The 19647-nt window shown below is 50.0% G+C and overlaps 1 protein-coding gene across 2 annotated transcripts in view; it reads right to left on the bottom strand.

The window, feature by feature from the left end:
- GRIN2B (glutamate ionotropic receptor NMDA type subunit 2B) overlaps positions 1-19401 on the bottom strand; it is a 209538-nt gene extending 190137 nt beyond the window's left edge. Inside the window, exons 1-2 of one of the 2 annotated variants that reach the window (XM_074577022.1) lie at positions 18792-19401; positions 17492-17937 (exon numbers count right to left, since the gene is read on the bottom strand). The gene's annotated coding sequence lies outside the window, so the exon portion shown is untranslated. Of the gene's footprint in view, positions 1-17491; positions 18006-18791 lie in introns of those variants that run through there. The other variant, XM_074577013.1, reaches the window with a different exon arrangement.
- Positions 19402-19647: the final 246 nt, after the last annotated feature.

Here is a 19647-nt window from a genome sequence, read left to right on the forward strand (position 1 = left end):
ACGGGACCCTGCTGACCTGCCTCCTGCCTTTACCACACGACAAGTCTTCCCAGTAGCCCAGGAGAGCACAGCCCCACTTGCGTGCAGTTGCTCCAGCCTTTGCCTGAAAAGGTGCTCTTCTGAGTTTACTGCAAGAACTTGTTTCTCTGATCCTGGGCTCCTGTCACTCTTTGACTCCCTCTTAAAATTGCCCAGGAACTAGCTGTGTCACTGGGAGGCCGTCACTGTCATACAAAGAACTAAGCTGAAGCATTTATTTTACAAATAGCCCTCCAAACAGGTATCACAAAAGAATAAATTTAGGATGCTCTTCACATCAGGCTTAACAGAGCCATTCACCCAGAGAGACTGGAGCCACCAGCCGAGATACTGCACCGGCTCATGGCTCTGGTTCTTACCCTCACCTCTTCATTTCACTTGGAAATGCTCTCAGTCTTAAAAGTAGATCAGGAAATTAACATTTCCAGGTACGGAATATCCTCCTAGCATCTGAAAATGGACTTTATATGAAAAAAATGTGCAGAATTTCTTAAGTACAACTGGATGAGAAACACTGTGATAAAAGCTCTTGCTTCATGATCTTTTCCTGTGCCTGTCAAAACGAGGAGATATAGTGCTGCACAGAGGCTTTTTATTTAAAGCTAATTAAGCTATTTCGTACCTCAAAAAAGATTCACACTGAAGGGGCAAGAAAACCAGCTAATCCACACTCTGCTGGAACTAGCACACTTATAAAAAAATGCAATGAGGAGCATTTCGTCCATAGTCCCTCCATTGCAAAGGGCAGCAGCCAAACAGATCCATAAGCAAACAAGAAAATATAATTAAACAGAAACATTAACAAACATGTCCTGAACAAATAACCTGCAAGGAAAAAGCACCACAGCACTGGCTCATTCAGAAGCTCAACCGCCTTTTAAAAGACACTGAAATCTTGCTGAAACAAGATTGGTTTCCTGATGCCTCTGTCACCCCCTGATATGTGAGTGCCTAATGTCATCCCTGGGTATCTGTACTCACAGGGATTCCCCCACCCTCTCACTAGTCTCCTTGTCACCCAACACTTCAGCTTCTCCTTCATACTGATCCCGCTTTTCCCAGCTTCAGCTAAGGGCCCAGTTTCTTCCAGATCTGCCCTTAGTGACTAAAGAGAATAATTGGCCCCTGTTCTCTCTTTATAACAGTCCTTTACGGATTTGCAGACAGTTAGGTTTCCACCCACAGTTATCTTTCCTCTAGGCTGAATGCTCATGGCTCTCTTAGCATTTCTTACAGGACCTAGTGTCTACTGTCGTCTACCCCTATCCCCTTGCTTGCTCCCCCTCCAGCCTGCAAACTATCTTTTCAAGGACACTACACCCCAACAAGGATGCAACGCTACACAATCACAGCCAAAAGGATGGGGGAAGAAATGATATGTGCGTCCTGCAAATTGGAGGGGGAGGGCTCCGGCGGGAACACTACATCCTTTCCCTCCTCTCCTGGAGGATTTTGGACGCTCCTTGTAGCAAAGCTCCCAGGGCTACTTTCGTTCGGAGACTGCCACCGCGTCCCAGAGAATGGTACTTTTGTCTCTGCCATGCCTCACAGCAGGAACTGTGCTGTCTATCCAGAGCTTCCTTTTGTTCCGTTTGTTGCTATTGTTTGGTTACAGCTACTTCTCCTTCAGTTCTGGTTAGGCTCCTACACAACTCCCCTAGCAGCGCAGACCGGGCACCTAACCAACAGCCGCTCCGACAGCACTAAACAATCCCTCCTTCTCTTTCTCTGTCCTCAGTGTTTACATTCTTAAGCGCACACTTTAAGGCAGTCATCACATCTCTCTTTAAATTGTCATTTGGCCAAGCTAAATGTAATTAGTTACTTTAATCTTCCCTCTTAGATCAATCCCTCCAGCATCTTAATCATTTTTGTTGCTCCACTGAATTTGTTCTAATTTGCTGCCATCTTTGGGGCACAGAGTTCTCCAGAAATGAACTGAACAGCCTAGGCACACTCAGACCAGGCACATGAAGAAAACATGACTGAAAACATGGCGAAAACATTTCCTTGCTCCGAGACGCAATAGTCCTGTTTATGCAATCCAGAAATCACATCAGCTTCTTTGCTGCCGCATTGTATTGCGAGCCCGTATCTCATTTGCTAACCGCTGTAACCCCGATGTCATTTCTGGCATTACTGCTTTCCAGGGGTGTACCTCTCATCTCTGCTTTCTTTCCAAGTGCAGTCTGATTTTAACTCCTACTATTCAATTTATTATCCACTCTGCTAATCCCCAAATCCTATTCTGAGGTATGACTGCTTAGCCAGCTATATATCTCAAATCTCTTTGATTTCCAATGGAAATACTCTCACAAAGCAAAAGGCACGGGGTTTGCCATCGGAGTAAAGTCAAGGCACATCCCTAAATGCACAAGACAATATGGATTTTTCACACACCTGTCCCCAGCACCAGTCCCTCACCGAAAACTGCCAAAGGGTTTTCAAACGCTGCAGTTCAGCTTTGGTGGCGTACGAAGGTTGTGCCGTGGCGTGACGGCTTTGCATCGGGCCCTGCTGCTCTCAGAAAATGCAGTGGCCCCTGGAGACCCATGCAAGGCCCTGTGAGAACAACTGGGGGCGCTGGGCAGGTGCCGATTAAGCATCATCCAAATGTACCACTGCTGGGGCACATTTCTGTACACTGCCTTTCTCCGCACGCACGCTCAAAGTGGGGATGGCACCTTCCTAGTAGCCTGCGCATCGGCTCCCTTAGAACAACGGTGTCAAAGGCAGGCTCCCCTCCTCCTTCATCCCAAAGATGAGGCTTCTTCAAAGCCTCTCTGTGAGACATCACATTGGTGCAAAGCACCCCAGATACCGCCTGAGCACTGGGCAGTCACAGAAGCAGGACCTAAGTGCAAAGAAGAATTTTTTAGGATACAGAAAAAAAAAACCCTTCCTCCTCCAGACCTTGTCCCTCTGAAGTCTCCTTCAAAACCCTTCCCCTGTCCCCCACCCCCAGCTCCTCCTACAGACGCCAGAGCCTCCAACAGCTCCCAAACCAGTTCAAAGGCACGGAGACAGGGTGGCTTTGCCCCCCAACACAACCGCTGCCCACAGGAGTGCCCTGACCCCAAGCTGGGGGTGATGGCATGAAGTCCAGTTGGGCTTGTGCGTCCTGGAGGAGACGGGGGGGTGAAGAGGATGATGGATCAAGGGGAAGGTGGAATGCCACAGGGTCAGGGGTGGATAGAGAGCTAACCCTGGGCAGCATTGATGGATGCACTGCCTCTGTGGTTGTTCAGCTCGGGGTTGGGGGGTGGGGGAGAGATGCCAGCCTAGTCCTGCTTACACCAGCCACAAGGCAGCTGTGGTCAGCAGTGTCTAAATGAAGTGGGTCGGGGCTCCTTGCCACTGTGCCTGATCTCCCTCTGCTCTGGGCCCTAGATGAAGGGGGGCACCTCTATCCACACCGAGCAGGCTGCAGTAGCATCCATTTCCGTCTCCCCAGAAAACAGGGGAAAATAAAGCACCGGCTACTCCCTCCCACCCTCTCCCCTGCGTATGTACTGCTAGCGCGGGTAAATTTATGAGTCAGCTCTCTCAGTCCCTCATGGTCCAGGCTTTCCCAAGATCGGAATGCAATTTACTGCCAGTGAAAGTCCAACGAGGTGTATAAATCTGCCCTCCTGCCACCACCTATTCTCACAACCCATGTCAGCCCACTTCCTCCTCACCAGCAACAAGAGAAAGTCTTCTGCTTAACTTTCCAGTCTCATGCGGCAACAGAAAGAAGTGAGGGAAGAGGCTTAGCACAAATCAAATCACTTGACAAGCCTCAATGTGTGTGAATTGGCTGGATTTATGACAGTTGTTAGCGCCACCATAGAGATACTCACTACAACTAACAGGATCAGTTTGAGCAGAGGGAAACCAAAATGGACTGAATAAAAGTACAAAACTGCAAAGCACCCATCCTTTGGATGTTCAGAAAATGTGAGATGGCACAGATGCACACATACACCTCTCCCACCTCTACACTTTGCACTTACTTGAAGCCCATGGGTCCTCCTTGCAGGAGTCTAGTCTACAAGATCATGGGATGCTTTTAGCCTGAAAAGAAAGACCAGACCTACGCATACATCTAGAGGAGAGGAGCTCCAGCCAAACCACCTGACTGTATCTCCTGGCACAGATAAAGGATGGGCACCTTCTGCCAAATGCTGATCAGCATATACTAGACCAGCTCAGCCAGGATGGAGAAGGTCAGCTTGGCTTCAGCCAACTGGGAGCTGACTATGGCCAAGAAAAACCTTAGTGTGGCTCTTACCATCTTGCTCTAGCAAGCCATACGACAATTCTCAATCACATCTTCTCCAAGCCCTCCAGTTTTGCACCAGGGAACTACATCCATCAGCAAGTGCTGCTCAAGGTCAAATGGTTGTTACCCAGTATGTTCTTCTATTTACTGGTATGAATGTATAATACAACTGGAAGTGAAACATTAAGAGGCCCAGCCTTCTCTTTACATTGCTATGCTGATCTTTCATTGAACAGACTATCTCCAGATGCTTTTATCCAAGTTCTGTATTTCTTTAGCTGGTGTAATAAACGTGGCATTTCAGTAAAGCCAAGGTTCAAGTTGAGTCTTTTTCACACGAACTTCTCTAAACCCCCAGGCTTCACCTAAAGAGAACCTAAGATTTGTCATATCCAGGAGGAGCACTGGACCAAACGCTGCCTTTCTGCCATCTCCTTTAAGTTCACTGAATATTTAGACAAACTATAATAAAGTAAATTAGGAGTTTTAAAGGGAATTTAGGTCTTTAACTCTCTTTTTTCTCTCCCTCTGAATCTCTGACAGTAAAATCAAAATCTATGATTTTCCATCAAGTTTTGTTCTGCAACTTTTAAACCATCATTTTATATTACTCTTTCAAAAAGTCGTTCAGATTATGAGAAAACACCATTAAGTTGCCGTAAGTCTCAAATTCTGTTCAAATGGAAATTTCAGCTATGCCAAATACAGCCATTTTAAGCAGTTCTTACCAGAGTGTCATTGATTTTTCTCCTCCAGGCATAGTCCATGAGGATTTGGGGGAGGAAATTCAACATAACTTAATCTGATCCCAAAACTGAATGTCAACCAGATTCTATACTTATTGCTGGTTTATACTGCAGGAAAAGAAATACATTAAGCGATCAAGAAAACACCTGAAAACTTACACAGCAAAAGAAATGTTGATGAATCTGTTTGTATCCTTAAAATTCCATCATTTAATGCTTGAAAAACAAGGAAATAATCAAATATGAAGACAAAAGCCCCCACCCATTGTATGCAGCTAACATCAAGGATTTATGCAGCATTCATTGCCGGTATCAAAATAGACAATAGCTCAAAAGCGCTTTAAGGTGTTCCTCAGATGACAAAAATGAACAAGTTTATAAACAATAATATTTTTAAATTAAGCTGATTCAAAGAAATACTGCAAGCCCTTGCGTCTCGTACCACAGAGCAGACAGACAAAGTCGACCCAATCCTCACCACAGCCAATGCCAACATTCTGACCAACTTCAAAGGGACAGTGGATCCAGCCTCTGGGCTGCAGCTGAACCCTTGTGTAGGTACACATCACAATTTGTCCTGCCACAGTTGCTGAACTACAGTATCACAGAAGACTGTCATGTCAGAGAAGATACACGGATTTCTGTGTTACCCTGTGCACTTAAAAGCACACAGTTAGACTGCCAGGGCAAACCTTCTCGCCCATTTTCTGTTTTGTTTGATTTTTATGCTTCATCATACAGGCAATATTTTCTTATTAAACATCTGCCTTGGTAGAAATAGGCGATGCTTCTAAATGCATGCAGGCAAAGATGTACAAAGACATATAATTAAATGTCATTCTTACACCGACTCCCTCCTGGGACGCAGTGGCTATAGAAGAAGCAAGCCCTGGCCACCTCTCCTTAGCCTTCCTGCTGCATCCTGAGGACAGTTCTCTGTTGGGTGCCAAGAACCAGACCTATGATACCTGGTCACATCAAGAGACCTCGTGTGCCAACTTGCCACTCTCTGACTTGAAATTAAGGTTTGAGAAGTTCAGAGATCGTGGCTGGTCTGAGCTATACGGACATTGCCATGTCTTGCAAATTCAAATCACATTTAGGAACAATTCACATCAGACCCAGACTGGGGGATCTCCAGGCCTTCACATTCAAAAAGAGATAGACTACCAGGTAGCCAGTTTTCTTACAGTGGAAAGATACAAGACAGAAACCCGAGGATTAGGAGACTTTGGATTCCTCCTGGATCGTGACTGTTTTCCAAAGGGGGTGGTAGAAGAGGGATAATTTAATACAACCACTGTCATTTCCAGCCCCCAACCCTGTACATCCTTAACATGCAATACACACAGAACAAAAGAAAGACTTAAAATCCTTTAGGAAGCTCACCTATGTAGGCTGCCTTCGTAGTCAACAGGCATTAGCTTCTCCAAAGGGCAAGCTGGAGCACATCCATTGGTCTCCTGCTTTACACTGCCCTTCGAAGGATCCCCTCTTACTCCACTGACTCCCTGGAGATCCTCTGGGAACAAGTCTCCCACAACTAGTGTTAGCTTCTGGAAAAACTACCCTTTCCATATAAAAGTCAAACATCTCACCAAGCTTATAAAAGCAAATGAATAATGAACGACGAGAGGGGATATACCGAGGGATACAAACCGCAGGAATGAAAATCCCAAGTGATTTTAAAGATCTGGAGACAACTTTAAAGAGCTACCTGCACATTATAGGAAATGATAAAATTTTTCATTGAAGCAATAACTCTGGTTTCCTGTCACAGAGTCTCTGTAGTTCTCATCCCTCATCCTTTGTTTAAGAGCATTTGCTTGAGGACCAGGTCTTTGTTCCCTGGGAATTCACCTCCTCCTGTCACTTTTTCTCCCACCCGGAGTCAGTACTGAAGCTGGATGCTGATGCTAAATGAAACATTTTGTTGTCACTGGGAAATACAAATGCATCCAAAGCAGAATAAGAGCAAACCCGCACTGCCTAATTTGGAGGGAGAATTAGCTCCCATGTCTCCCGTATCTCGGAGGACTCTACAGACTCTGGGCTACGGAGTCGGCTTCTCCGTTTCTTTCATGCTGAAGTCATTTCCCTTTATATAAGTAATTACTTTATATCGGGCCAAAGAAACAAACTACCTCCACAGCCCAGTCGTTAGAGCACTCCCTCTCCAGCACAATGAATAGGCATTTATATAAAGTAGAACAGCTCCAACTGGAAAAGCTCCAGCCGAGAAAGCATTACTGCAGAGGACCCAGTAGTCTGGGCCCTCACGTTGGCTAGAACGGCCTCAGAGGCAAGTCCCCACTCCAAAGTATGCAGAATATGAATGCGTCACCCAAAACCCCATTACTTTTCTGCTTACCAGGCTGCTGGCTATTCTGGGCTTTTCTCCGCTTTTTCATGAAAAGACATCAAATGCTCTAATTAATTTCAGCGCAGAACTAACAAAAATCTATGAAATTAATATTCTTTTTTTTTGTGGGGCAGTAAATCTATTTTCTGCCATGTTCACTCCATTACAAACCTCTCCTGTCAAAAGCCTTAATCACCATCGCTAACGTCAAAAGCTGAAGTCAGGGATCTCTCTGACAAGCCGTGAACAAGGAACACGATTTCACCTCAATGTCCTAACAAAACAAAAAAAAAAGTATAAGAGCATTAAGGCAAGGTATGGCATTAAGCAACACTCATCTCCTATTGTGTATCTCCTGATATCTGAAAGTTATTCCTCCCTCCAGTAAAAAAAAAACCCTATCGCACAGAAAGGTGCCCGCTGTGGGCATCCAGCTTCTGCTTCAGAGAGCGCCGAGGCACAGGCACTCAGCTCCTGCAAAGTTCTCCGAGCCCTGCAGTTCAGAGAGCCTTTTAGCCCCTTTCCTCCCCATTGAAACGGTGCAAATTAAAAGCGGATAAAGCATGAATCTTACAGCTCTCTCTGAGTCGCTGGTTCGAAAGTTTGCAAACCTTCAAACCAGGGATTCAAAGAGAGCTTTCTGTAAGAGCCACTATATCTTTCAAAGCAGCCATCCCATTTTTGTAAGCGACTTAGTTTTTATCTCCTCCTGTTTAGAGTACGGGGCCCTCCATCATGTAATGAAATGATTGCAATGTCTTTTCTGAGATTCCATTTATGCTTTTTGTGGCATTTACCACTTTGTTACCTCCAGATGGAGTTTTAAAAGCTTCCTCCCCAGAATACTCAAATACATGGTACTTCAGACCACGTCCAAGCTGCTTTTATACTTTGACTTTCAACGTTTCAGGACACTATCTTTGCAATTTTAATTATATATAATATTCACCTTTTCAGTAATAAATTAGAGGGTAGTTTCAAGTTGCACCAAAAACGTGGAGAGCTGAAGAGGAGAGACTGAGAACAGATTATGTCATTCTGTCGCTTTCATTAGACTCTCCCTTGGGGATTGTCAGCCTCTGATGTTTCAGCTTGCCTCTGCTGAAACACGTCTGACACGAGGGAATCTCCCCTGAGATGCTCAGGCCACTGTCTACAGCAGCCAGCGATAACAGAGAATTACAGGGGAGGAGAGAGAGGGGCGCAGGGACACGCAGATCCCTCCCGCGTGCTTTCCACGCGAGGGTATGCCTACGTGCGAGTTGCCGCGAGCTAGTGCTTTTTTGTGCGTTTCCTCTGCCACAATGCACTTCAAACGCATTTCTCAGCGGAGTCCTGTGACAGATATTCCCCGGCAATCCAATCGTGTGCAATTAATTAACATCCCACTTTACCCAGCACAAAGAGATTCACGGCAGCAACCCTTTCTCCATCTTCCTCCTGGAGCAGCTGGCAGCGTCCCTACACCTTTCCATGCAGCAGCGGAGCCATTCTCACTGCACAGGCTTCAAAACCACCTGCCCCCAGATGCTGTAAGGATTTAGGCTTGCCCTTGGAATGAGAGCCAGCTTTAGTCTCCTAGAAGATCTTCTGCAATTCATTTCTAGGCGGTATTCACTTAGGGCCTTCAGCCTTTCACTTTCCAAACATCCACTGCGTATCTCCAGGACCTCATTCCCAGCCGGGAATGCTGGAGTAGCAGAAGTCCCATATGGCAGAGGGAAACCACCGTCCGTTCTTGCAGCAGACTGCAACTTCTCACCTACCCATATCCCCCTGTGTCCTGTTCATGGCCCACAGCCAGAGGCAACGCATGGCCGCTGCTATCTTCAGCTATCATTAGGCTATGATGCCTATCACCTGAAAACAATTTTCTGTTCATTAGGCAATCAGCTGTGATGTAGGACATGGCATTTGTGCTAGTAAATTATCAGCGGGTTCACAACACCAAATCTCATCTGTCTCAGCTGGCTCCCAGTAACCGTCTCACCTTCTAGGCTGTTTTGAAATAGTGAACTTAAGTTTTACATTTGTTTCCTTTTGCAAAATCCTCTGCATTCTTCAGAGGTCATACATGCAAGAAACTACATCCACATCAAAGAGTTGTGCATATTAGCTCATCAACAGTGCTTAGTAACCCTATCAGATTAGGAGAAGAGGTGAAATAAAAATGTTAAATCCAAGTATAATAAAAAACAGAGCTTATCGTGTAATTTCCTCCATTTGAGTTTGAGTTTGTCCTGGTCACGTGTATAGAAAACTCCTGATTCTTACAAAAAACACCAGAGGTCAGAATTACATGCTTGTTGCTCTGCTAAAAAAAATAGCATAACCCACCAGCAAGGATGTACCACAGTCCCCGCTTCTGCTGATGCACAGGAGGATATAAACCGGCATAGGCTTCCGGCCACGCAGCGCGCTCCCGATGCTGGCCAAACTCACAGTCTCAAAATGGCACTTTCAGCCCCCTCAGCTGCCGGTGGGGGAATCTCTGCTGACTCAAAGTAGGGGGACTCCTCTCTGAACCCATCGACTGAGCCGCTCATCCAAACCCCGGCCATGCGCAGGAAGCTCCTCCAACTCAGAGCACAGAGAGATGCGACCGTGAAGGCCGGATAGGGAAGAGATGATTCTCAGAAACCACAATGCTCGTGGTTCCCCAAATCCCATTTTATCTTCTGGAAGCAGTAAAGGTGAGTAAACAGAAGGCACCTTTGAGCTGTAGCTCATCTTGCAAGACAAAAGAATGACATCATGAAGTAGCAAGGCGTGTATTTTCACATTATTCGGTATGTGATGATATACGTCACCGCCCCTTGCAGTATCAGGTTTTTGCACACTAACTATTCAGATGCTGCGATAGTGTAAAACATTGGAAGCAATGGCCACAGACAGATGAAGCTTCTTAATGAAAGGAACACGCTCTCAATCTGGAACTGCCCAAATTATCCCAAGATTCAGGGACTGCACCTGCAAATGCTAAAGCATCGTTCCCAGAGGACGGGTCTGTAAGTCTCTTCTGCACAGATTTCTATACTGAAGCTCTAGCCATCCCCCAGGACAGGACACGCTGTCACAACGTACCAGAGGTTTTGAAAACCAGACATCTTTGGGGAGGTCCCAATGTGCTCAAGCTGTGCCACCGGCCAACACCATCATGTTGACTCCTACAGGCGCCATATGAGATTTGGAGCACAGGGACAAACCTACTCGGCACGGAGGTTTTCCTCCAATGGGACAGTCAGTCCCTCGCTCCTGCACACGGAACAGATCGACCTCATTATCTTTCTTCCAGAGTTGTTTGGTTAGGCATGCAAATATCATGATCTATTGTTCACTGGAGACAGACTTTATTAGATATAAAATCCTGATAGTTCAGCACCTACATCTAGCTTTAAATATCTTCAGTCACAGCCATCCTGACACGTTTATCAGCATCTTCTACTGTCACTAAACCATTATTGCAGTAAACATTTAATTTGATGTTTAATCTGCATTCTCTCTACTTCATCTTAAACTCATTTATTTCCTGATCCGTCCTCGGTGACTAATGAGAATAATTGGCCCCTGTCCTCTTTCTGCAACGGTCTTTTATGTATTTGCAGACAGTTAGGTATCCACCCACAGTTGTCTTTTCTCCAGACTGAGCTTGCCTGGCTCTCCCAACCTTTCTTTACAGGTCTTGTTTTCTCTGATCTGTGATCATTGTCTTTGTTCACTCCCCCACGCTCTCCCCACTCCTTCCCTCTCTTAGAAGTCCAACCCCCGAACAGAATGCCGTTATCTAAGCAGGGCTTAACCACATCTGTAAATAGGTGTTAGGCATATCATTTCACCATTCGTGAACAAATGAGGATTGCATACGGAGCTCACACATGGGCTGGGCAGCAGGTCCAGCAGAGGATGGTGGTCGCCAGAGTGATTCATTTCTTGTTCGGTGGTTCAACTCCAGACTAGGAGTGTAGGAAGAAAGAACTGTTCCCATTTCACAACTAGATAGCTACACACAGACGAAGCAGTGTAGGCTGACCGCTACCTTGAGAAGTAACTTGTAAGTTTGTCACATGAAAAGTTAACTGGACATGAGCTCCTATGTGCCCGGCACGTCAGGGTGAGCAAGAGTGACAGAATAATGTCCCATGGATTATTCAGGTCAGATAAACAGATCCACACCTGTTTCTGTGGATGAGCAATCAGCTGGGACAAACCACCAAACAAAACAGACTATGAAGACTATATTCTCGTTTTTTCCCTAAAAGTGCTTCTTCCCCATAAATGTTGGAGCACAGCCATGCACACCAATATCAATGACACTGTATGTGCTCTGGGAATACAGAAACACCTTCAGTATTCAGAGCTGGCAAGCTAACATTTTACCTGAGCCGCTTTCAGTGACTCTTTTCAGTTTTGAACCTTCTTTGTGGACAGGGTGAGAGGATAAAGGGACTGAATGCTGCAGAGGTCTCAGCTTAGTATTCCTTTCACTTTGAGGCAGTAACCACACTCTCATTCCTAATTTCTCTTTTTCCCCAGATGCTTAATCAATCCATCTGTATTGGTGGTTCTGAAATGTGGTCTTCGATTGCTTGTGTTAGAAAGGGAAGAGAGCCACCCGGCATACTTTGTGATCTGCAAACACCCTCTGTATTAGGAAGCATCAGCTGACAGTGAGTCTCAGAACACGTACCCTTTTCCTCTCCCATTTTTTAGTGTCCCTGAGTACGGAAAAAGCAATATTTTTATTCCCCTCACATAAAGCATATTCAGTGTATGTGTAAAAATTTAAGAATGATAAGCCAGTCCCTCCTCCTGCTCAGAGACAGCGTTCTCTCCTGCTTCTAAGAAAACACTAAGCAAAAAGCAGCCTTGCCTTGAGAGGTCCAAATTAGCCATGGTTTCGTTTGACTTGATGGCAGTACAGTTTGCACACTGCCTAGCGCCATGCATTTGTTTCTGAGCGCATAGAGAGGGTTTTTTCTCTGCATTTGACTTCAGGTGCATGGAGGTACGCTGCCTGGTTTGCACAGATCACCACATAACACTTGGTCGACTTTTACACACACCGATTCACACGCCAACACGCAATTCTAGCTGGGAGCCGGTGGTTTGCGGCTTAAGGAAGCCACAAGCTCTTGAACTATAAAGGGTGGGTTCGTTTGCATATTTTTTTTCCCAACATGAAAAGTAGCTTTGACATTTAACCCAGCTGGGTCAGTCTCCTGGTTCCCAGGCAGTTAGCACCATGCCGCTAAATTTGCCAGAGCAAGCGCCAGCCCACACCTGCCGGGAACCTCCTCTCCTGTCTTCAGATGGACAGACAAGCAAGATGGGTAAGTCAGAGGGACGGTGGAGCCCCCTTCATGGCCGGAGAAATGGTTTTTTTAGTTGCCATTATGACGCACTTAGCTGAAGCAGGAACACAAGGCTCAGAAGAAGGGACAAGGCAGGGGTAGCAGGAGGGCCATGCTTAGCTTTAGATGTCTTATTTTCCTCTGGTTCCCCTTCCACATATTTCAGTGCTGCGATCTTCAAACTGCCATTTCATCTTATGCAAGGAGGCACCCAGGGCAGGAGCTAGTCCGTCTGATTGCGGCGAAGCAACGAAATGAATAAGTTGATTCACTGTGGTTTAAAGAATTCATGTGGACGGGTGGGTGGAGGACGGATCAGGGTAATAGCAGATAACTTATCAGCCCTGTTCCTCCCAACCACTCCCTACTTTTCTATCAAGTACAAATATATCTCAAAGAAAGATAATCACAGAATTGCAAAAGAGACGGGCAGTCCTAGAGCCCCGACGTCAGGCAGAGCAGATACGACCAGCATCCCATTGTAGGTTAGGCAATCACAGTATCTGAAGCCATCTCTCTCAACAAGATCATCTAGTTGATCTCTCCTATTAACTAATCCATTGCTTTGTGATAAATTGCAGCTTATACAAAGAAAATAAAAAAAAATTAAAAAAACCCCTCTGCGTATTCTCCAGCTGCAAGACAAGTCTCTTCCCCACTGCCCACCGAGCCATGCTGAGAAGCAGAGGACAGGCAGAGTAGAGCTGTGGCCTCCCTAAAGGCCGAGAAGATTCAACCTCTGGGGACCAGCCCTCAGTCTGGACTATCTCACAGGCACCTTTTGCGCATCTTAAGGTGCAAAAGATGGGAGCAGGGAATGGAGCCCATTGCAGAGACAAGCAGTGCTGTCTGCACAGCGCTCCCATCCCTTGCCAGCTTGGGGGAATGAGAAAACAGCACTGGGAATGAAATCCAGACCTCCCACATGGTACTGCAGAGACACCGATTCCCGGTGCCAGCCCAGGCAACGCGAGCCCAGCGTGGGAATCCAAGCGCAGCTCCAAGCGCTAGCGCAGAATGGCTCCAGCACCGGAGATGGGGTCCACCTGCCCACCTTCCAAACCAAGCACAAGAAACAGTCCCAGCTGAGCTCCAATGGCAGATGAAACACAGAAATTAATGCTGCCACCTTTTCCCCCCGTCGGTGAGGGTTTGGGGATAGGGTGCTGGTTCATAGGTTGACAGGGGTTTTATACAGGAGCAGATGATAATCCAAAATGAAAATAAAACAAATCAAAGTCTAAATTATGAGATGGGGATGGAGGGTTGGGATTTTTGCCCCTGCTGTGTATTTTCCATCTCCCCACGATCTCTTCATGCTCTTGCGCACACAATGTAAAACTCAGCCATCAACGCAGGTATCCTGAGAATGCTGCCCAGCCCAGGATGGCTGGGGGCTGCTCCTGACACCTCCTTTTGCCCAGCTATGGTCTCATTGGCAAAGGGATCACAAGAGGCACCAGGAATGGTGCAGGCTGAGCCAGGCCGGCACAGTGGGTGTGTGCCACCAGATCAGAGCCCAGCATCCCCAGGAAGAGAAGTAGCAGCTTTGACCACGCTCCTTTCCTTTTCGCTGCTAAGATCTGCCTCTGTGTATCAAAGGCAGAGCCAAGGGGAAACTGAAGCAGGTCTCACACCCCCGGGCTCTTTCCCCACTCCACCCTCAACCTGCTGCATCCTGTCCCAACTCTGTGAGACCCCCACCCAGGACTGGGAGACAAGCTGGTGTGGTGGAAAACCAGAGAAAACCAGGATATGCGGAGGTGACATGAGCTGCTGCTCTGGGGCGGCGTGGGTGAGCCCTTGAAAATAGCCCATACCCACACATCCCCTCTTACAGAGCAGCCGGCACCCACGCACGCACTGCTGCTCTCCCCGGCGCTGCAACTGGGGGTACACCAGGTCACCCCACACCCCCAGATGCCATGCACCTGCTCTGCTCACCAAGGTCTTGGACTGTGGGGCACCACTGGGGCCCCAAAAACTGGGGTTGCTGCATGCCCAGCCCTCCCTGCCTGCCCAAGGGGCAGCTCAGGGGGGACCAGCTGCCCCCCCCCGCACTGCTTACAAGGACTGAGGCATCTGTGCTTGATGGTGGGGGACAATATTAGAGGGCACCTCCTTTTGCCCATGCTGGAGCTGGTAGGGAAGGCGAGGCAAAGTCCCAGGTAAAGGTAGCAGCAAAAGAGACTGGGAGGTAAAGGCAGAAGGAGGCTGTGGGCCCACGCTCCCTGCCCCCACAGCTGAGCATCAAAGCTGCAAGACCCCCTCCCCAATTCCCATCCACCCTGCTCTACCTCTGCCCAAACCTGGCCCAGGTCATGGCTGGGAAGGGCCATGGCAGGGATGTGGCACCCGCTCAGGCCTGGTGCCCTGCAGGCAGGGCTGGCGGCTGTGGTGGTCACCGGGCGGGCAGTGCTAGCCACTGCTCTCCAGGTGACCACACAGCCCAGCCCAGCTGCCAGGGGCTGCTGCCCTTGCCGGACACCCCAGGCAAGGTGTCCCCCCTTCCCTCCGATCTGCCTGCAAATCATGGGGTGGGGGGCAGAGGGGCAGGGGGCTGAGCCAAGCTCACCCAGCATCTGCTCTCCTCTCCCCTTGCCCTGTTCCTTGAGGGATGAGGGTGCATCCCAGCCGGACCCTCCTGCCATCCCCCCGGGTGCTGTGCTTTTAGGGGCTCTCACGGGCAAATGAGACCCGAGGGAGGGGACTACAATGTCCCCCCCCACCCCTTCCCGGGCGGTGCTGGGGTCCCGGGTGGATACAGCAGCAGGCAAGAGCCTGAAAAATTCTTCCCAAAAACGGGAGAAAGGCTCCCACACGCCCTCTTCTCCGCACAGGTAAACTTTCTGCTCCCACTTGCGGAGGGAGCGGGAGGGAGGCAGCGCTCTGGAAGGGAGGATCCAGGCGCGGATAAAGCCTGGGAAGCCTTAGGTATTTATAGAAGCACAGCCAGAATATGGCAGGAAAGGTGGCTCTCAGCCCCTCGGCGGGGAACCGCTCCTGGTTTTTAACAATAGCCCGACGAAACACCCTCAGAAATGTCGGAATGAGCCGCTGGAAAGGATCAAGGCGAGGGAGGGGATGGGAGAGGCGCGCCCCCGCCGCAGGATGCTCCGGGTGTCTCAAGGGCTGGGGGCCACCGCCCCGGACCCCGGCTGGCCCGGCGGCAGGGCTGGGGAGGGGGGCGGCCCCCCTCCCTCCTCCTCCTCCTCCTCCTCCTGCTGTGGGGTGAGCCCACCGCTCCCTATCGCCTCCCCCCCGCCCACTGCCAGGCCTCCGGGCTGCTGTAGAGACGAGAGGCAGGGGGAGGCGGGCCGGGGGGAGCCCAGGCGGGGGCTGACAGTGAGGGTAAGGGTGGTGGCAGTCCACCCCGGGGGTTGGGGGGGGTTGCAGCATCTCGTCCCTACCCCCCCCCCCCCCCGCCTCCCTCTCGGCGTGGGGGCGCGCAGCCCCACGCGTGCCGGGCGAAGCGGCGCGGCGGACACGGGCTGAGGCTTAAAATAGCCCTGAGACGTTCAACACCTTGTGCCCGGCGCTCCCGGGAGGATGGAGGGGGGCGGGGGGGGGGGGAAGGAGGCGGGGGGAAGGACGGACGATGGAGAGCTGGGGGGGGGGGGCGTCGGCCGCGGGCTCCCGCACCCCGCGGCGCTCCGCCGCCTTTGTCTTGCCACCATCTTACGGAAAGACTCACATGTCACGGTTACGGTCGGGATGCACCGGTGTCTCTCGCGTATTCTAACAGCCGAGCGGCACGATAGCCATTTTGCATCCCTCCCGAGTGGGCTGGGGAAGGGGCTGCCTGCGTGGGGACGCGGGGTGCAAAGGCGCAGGAATGGTTGCGGGGCGGCGGGGGGGGGGGGGCGGCGCGGCGGAGAGGGGCCACGGTGCCCGCTGACAGCACCAGGGGGACGGGGATAAATTAAAACCCGTGAAGTTGCCTGAATAGAGCGCCTCGTAGGTTCAGGTTAAGTCTCTTGACGTGCTTGGACTTAAAATAGCCCTTCACCTCCACGCAAGCAAGCGCACTCGCCACGGCGCTGGGCGGGCTCCTGCCGCGGTGCCAGGGGCGGCCCCGGACACCCCCCACCCCCCACCCCCGCCACCGGCTCCCTCCCCGGCGCCCCCCGGCCCCCGCGTTAGGCCGCTCACGATGGAGGGGCCGGCGTGGGTTTTAAGTAATGCACCACCCTCCTCGGCAACGAGCAGGTTTCTACGTACTGTTATTCCTAATGAGCTCTATTTTCACATCCAAGCGTGACAAGGAGCCGCTGGACCAGTGAAAAGAAAGAGGCAATCTGCGGGTGGATGGATGGATGGATGGACGGACGGACGGACGGATGGATGGATGCGTGGGTGGATGGATGGATGGGAATTATCTTCGTTTTCACCCCTCTCCAAAGCCGTGTTCCACCTCCCGTGTCTCCCCCCACCCCACCTGCCCAACCCCCCCAAAAAAATCACAAGGGACTTTCCCCCGATTCCCGACGCGGTATGTAACTCAAAGCATCCCTCTCGCCTTCTCTTCGTGTCCTATTTGATGAGCCAAGCGGGAATCAACATGTCTGGTGAATGTTTCCTCCTTTTTTTTTTTTTTTTTTTTTTGCTGTATCTGCTTCTAAGAGCAGCATCCCTAAACCTTTTATTCTACCGTGAGTGGTCTTCCCTGGGCAAACCCGTGTACCAAAATGAGCTGCCAGCAAAAACACAGAAGCAGGAATTTCCCTACCTTGGTTTGTAGAAGCAGAACCTCTAGACGGACAGATCAAGGGAGAGAGCATGTTGGGAATGTCCAGTCTCCTCTTCTTGCTTGCATATCCACATAAGAAGAATAAGGGTCGGGGGGCAAACGTGGGGGAATGAGTTAAATAAAAAATCCTATTTGGCTGTAAAAAAAAATAGAGGATTCTTTGTGGCAATCTTGCGTCTTGAAGCGGTGCAAATTCAAAAGCCGGAGACAATCACTTCAGAGGATATTCAGCGCAAGTGGTGAGGATCGTCAAATGCAGGTTCCAGAGTAAGCATTCCTTTCGCCTTTTTAATGATTATTCTTATAATTATTCTTTTTTTTTTTCTTTTTTTCCTGGAGCCCTAGTGGAGGAGGTTGTGTTTAAAGCAACTGGAGGTCGGTGCCGTTCTTCTGTGAAGCATGATTATCCTCAAAGTGTCCCCTTCCTGAAGGGAAAAATAAGCATCAATTTTGTATTAGAGGGGTCTGAAGGGGATAAAAACCGCTCCCCAACAAAGACATTAATATATTGAGAAGAAAGGGAGGCAAAACGCATTTCCCAACAGTGTACACGAGCGGAATAATAAAAAAAATTAATAAAATAATAATAAAAAAAAAAACAGCTGGCACGAGTCTATAAATAATTCAGATACGGGCTGACTACACCATTCCCGGGATAGGCATGCATACGAGACGGGAAAGCGGGCGCGATGTGAATCGCGGAGAGCAAGCGAGGCCCCCCCCCCCCCAGCGCCGCGCTCCCCGCGTCCCCCCCTCCCCACGCACGCACAGCATTTCGCCCACCCCCGGGCCCGGCCCCCGGGAGGGCTGGCGAGGGCCGTGCCCACCCCTCTGCAGTGCTGCCGGCACCGCTGCCCGCCGCGCTGCCTCCGGCTCAATGGGCAGCGCGGGGCGCACACGCACTGACACGGGGCGGGGGGGGGGGTAAAAGGGGGGGGAAAGGGGTGGGGGGCGCTGCTTCACCTGCGACGTGGATGCTTCCCCCCCGCATCGCCCCCGGGAACACAACCCTTGGCTCCCTGGGGTTTGGGTTGGGCTCCTTTTTTTTTTTTCCTCACCCCTAGGAGGGGTGGGTTGATGGCTGGGGGTCTCCCCCCACCCCCCACCCCCTCCAGCACACGCGGACAGGGGTTTACAGCGATGCAGGCATTTATTTCATGAACTCGCCGGTATTTTTATTTTATTTTATTTTTTTTTCTTTCGCCCTTTTCCCCTCCCATCTCGCACGGCAAGCAATTCACACTTACAGCTGTCAGAAAATACAGACCCACATACATACCAGCAAATCCTGCTTCAAGCACTCGGGCTGCTCTGAGCAGCTACTGCCCCCCTCTCTCCCCGCAAGGCTGAGCCACCTCAGACATGCTCAACTTCTTCAGTCTCTTCTCCGATACTGCCAGGATAGGAGATACAGGGCGGGGAGGGGGAAGTGTTCAGAGCATCACCCTAAAAATACATTGGGGGAAAAAAAGAAAAAAAACCTCTGCAATACATTAAGCCCCGAGAATTCTTCCCGGAGGTGGAGAAAGCACGGTGAACTAATAAAGCAGCTTAATGATTAATAAGAATAATAAAATATACACGCGGAAAATGGTGGGGAGGGGGGAAAAATGAAGGCTCGGGGGGAGGGGGGCGGGAATGCGAGTGAGCAGTGGGGAAACCGGGTGGGGGGAGAGGAGGAGGAGGAGGGACCGTGCAGGGAACGGGAGATCAACCCCTCCCCGCCGCCGGAGGGGGCAGGTCTCAGCCTCCGCCGCCGGGCGGGGGCGAAGGGGGAGCCGGTGACCGGGCGCCGAGCCGCGGGCGGCCCCGGTACCTGCTGCCGGGAGCGGGACGGGGCCGAGGCAGCGGGTCCAGCTCCGCACACCTCCGCGCAGCTCCGCGGGTCCGGCCCCAGGGACCGCAGCCGCGGGGAGAGGCTGCTGGGGAGCCGCCTGGTTGGAAGCGACGGAGAGAAGGAATGCTTCAAAAAGAAAAAAAAAGAAAAAAAAAATGTTAACAATAACCATAAAATAGTAATAATGAGAAGAAAGGAACAGGCGCCCAGCCAGCAGGCAGGCAGCGGAATTGGATCTGAAGGAAAAGAAAGGAGTGAGAGCGGAGATAACACTAATATTCAAATTGGATACTCCACA

Source organism: Larus michahellis, chromosome 1 (assembly GCF_964199755.1).
Source record: "Larus michahellis chromosome 1, bLarMic1.1, whole genome shotgun sequence".
NCBI lineage: Eukaryota > Metazoa > Chordata > Aves > Charadriiformes > Laridae > Larus > Larus michahellis.